General features: G+C 37.5%; 2 non-coding genes across 2 annotated transcripts in view; both read right to left on the bottom strand.

Annotated features, from left to right (window-relative positions):
- Window positions 1-47: 47 nt before the first annotated feature.
- Window positions 48-119, bottom strand: trnae-uuc (transfer RNA glutamic acid (anticodon UUC)). The gene has a single exon. It is a non-coding gene; the product is annotated as a tRNA-Glu (tRNA).
- A 2,337-nt stretch (window positions 120-2,456) lies between these two features.
- Window positions 2,457-2,500, bottom strand: part of trnar-acg (transfer RNA arginine (anticodon ACG)) — a 73-nt gene continuing 29 nt past the window's right edge. Inside the window, exon 1 of the tRNA in view lies at window positions 2,457-2,500. This exon is cut by the window's right edge and continues 29 nt beyond it. This is a non-coding gene — a tRNA (tRNA-Arg).

The following is a 2,500-nucleotide window of genomic DNA, read 5'->3' as shown; positions in this document are numbered from 1 at the left end:
CTGGGTGAAAACCAGGAATCCTGACCGGTAGCAAAGAGGAGCCCGCCTTCCCATACCGGGAGTCGAACCCGGGCCGCCTGGGTGAAAACCAGGAATCCTGACCGCTAGACCATATGGGAACTGGTCAGCAGAAGCCTTGTCCGGGTAAAAAAAAAGATTCCAAAAATACTCACGCCACGCATTTGAAAAAACAAGCGTGGTCTTGCATTGTAACCGTTATCTCAAGGAAAAACAGCCTATCGCCGGTCTGTCAAGGTACAGAAATGAAAAAATCATGAGATTAACAATGAAACTGAGACGCGGTTTTAACCCCCTGGGGCCGATGGTCACGCCGGCGTGACCAACCTACTTTTTTTAAGATCAGCGCAAAAGACACTAAAAATGCTCTGTCGGTTTAAGTCATACACATTAGAGATATACATCAATGGAAACTGTAAAGCGTGTACTTTTATTTGTGCACACTCACAAGAACAGCAGAAAGTTGTATTTTTTTATTTAGAATAAAGAAAACAAACAGGGTGATTTCTGTTTTCTCTGTCTCCGTGAACTGCTTTTAGAAATGCGTCACTTATATCATTCAAACACGGTGAATATTTAGCACACAAACATAAAAGTGGTATCTACTGAAAGCTTGAGATTTATGCTTTTAAACGAAGTAAGTTTTATCAAAAACAAATAATCTGTGATAAATTAATCTATATGAAAGAAAGGAGATGTCTAGTCTATCCAGTTCCAACTAATTATCTCTAATGTGACCGCGCCCACTATCGGGAAATCTTTTGCCATGCAAATTAGCCATGTGCTACTAGCTCGGCAAGGACCGGAGTATCTGTACGTGAGGAAACTCCCACATCACCGCAACAAAGCAACATGACTTCAAGTTCATCTTGGTTAAAGTTTGTTACTGAATGAAGATATGCAGTGAGGAATAAGACTTATATTTACCTCAATCCTAAGAAGGACGCGATGCGACGCAAACCCAGCAGGAGGAGACATTTACATGAGTAAGTCTTACTTTCATTTTCCTACTAGCTTTCGCTGTTATTTACAAAACATGTACACATTTTACTAGTTAGGCTTATTCCAAACTAAAATTCCTGACTTTATCAAATGAAACATTATGAAGTACGTTTGATTGCATTGCATCTCTTACAATGGCAGGATATTTATAATGTTCTAGAAAAACGATGTGATTATGACTGTGAGATGCAAATGACGATATCTTTATGAATGTAGAATCATACTTTATTTATTTATTTTATTGTATAACAGTGTAAAAGTAATATGAGTGCTTACACTGAATGTGTGTTTACATCACGTTTATTAGTAATATAGTGCTAAACGATAATTATTAGTTTCTTAGATATTACATGTCCTTTTTTTTACATTAGTACAAATTCTAGAGTATAGACTGTATTCTGACAGATGATCCTGATATGATTTTTGGTTTGTTTTGTTTTTGTAGTGATCTCAAACCTGCTCAAAAGATGAATCCTGCCCTCTTTCCCATGAGTCCCTTCAAACTGTTTTCCTCTGAGAGCACTAGAAACTTGAGATGTTCAACTACACTGATATTCTAGTGTAAAACAAGTTTTTGACTTTTTTTGTATTTTTTTAAGGGCACACAAAGTTTTCAGAAATGCCACAAAGTCTGTGCACATCTGTGTGGTAAGATGAGGGAGCTCAATAATGTGTCTTGGACCTTCATTATGTATGTTTTGTTTATACAGTGATAGTAAATAAAATAAAAATAATCTAAAACTCCATTCTCTGAATCTTCTCACATTGTTTCCTTACCTGCTATAGTCAAGTCAGTCATTGATGGGGCCATTAGGGAGGGCTCTTTTGTCTCTCAGGTGTGAATTGCTAAATATTCATGGGTCATTGCCACACCTATGAATAATCCCTTTCGATCACAAAACATGTTTTATAAAATTTAAATCAATATATTGTTTTCTCTGAACGAGTGAACGAGATGATTTTCACATCATTTGGTTGAAAAAATTCTAGCCTACGACATCCAATTATCTAAAGTCTTGTAAAGAAATGTCCTGTATGTGCTTCATGGCCTTATTTCAGTGACTTCAAAACTTTAGATTTTCAATAACCACGCATAAACATAGTTTTCTCAAAAACACAAACATGCACATTAATGTTGCTTGCATATTATTGTAGCCCAATATGTGCTGATTACAATGTAATCTGACTTTAACCATTCATATGTTTTTAAGATACTGAAAAAAGCACAAATGTCAGGGCATGTCAAAACTTCTTCAGGGCCCCAAAACACCTCAGGCCCCAGAGGGTTAACCGGGTAAGTTGCTGATTATTGGCTAGTTCGGATTTCATTTCGTGTACAACTTTTTCTCAAAGCCGGGGTGGGACGTAGGAATAGGGCAACAATTCGGCAAGCCTGTGACATCAAAACCAAACTGCATTACGCAAAAATCAGAGAGCGAGCCAGCCAGGAGTCGAACCTAGAATCTTCTGATCCGTAGTC

The sequence above is a fragment of the Garra rufa genome, chromosome 2 (assembly GCF_049309525.1).
Source record: "Garra rufa chromosome 2, GarRuf1.0, whole genome shotgun sequence".
NCBI lineage: Eukaryota > Metazoa > Chordata > Actinopteri > Cypriniformes > Cyprinidae > Garra > Garra rufa.
The sequence above is the reverse complement of the archived record's forward strand: the minus strand, read 5'-3'. Positions and strand labels throughout refer to the sequence as shown.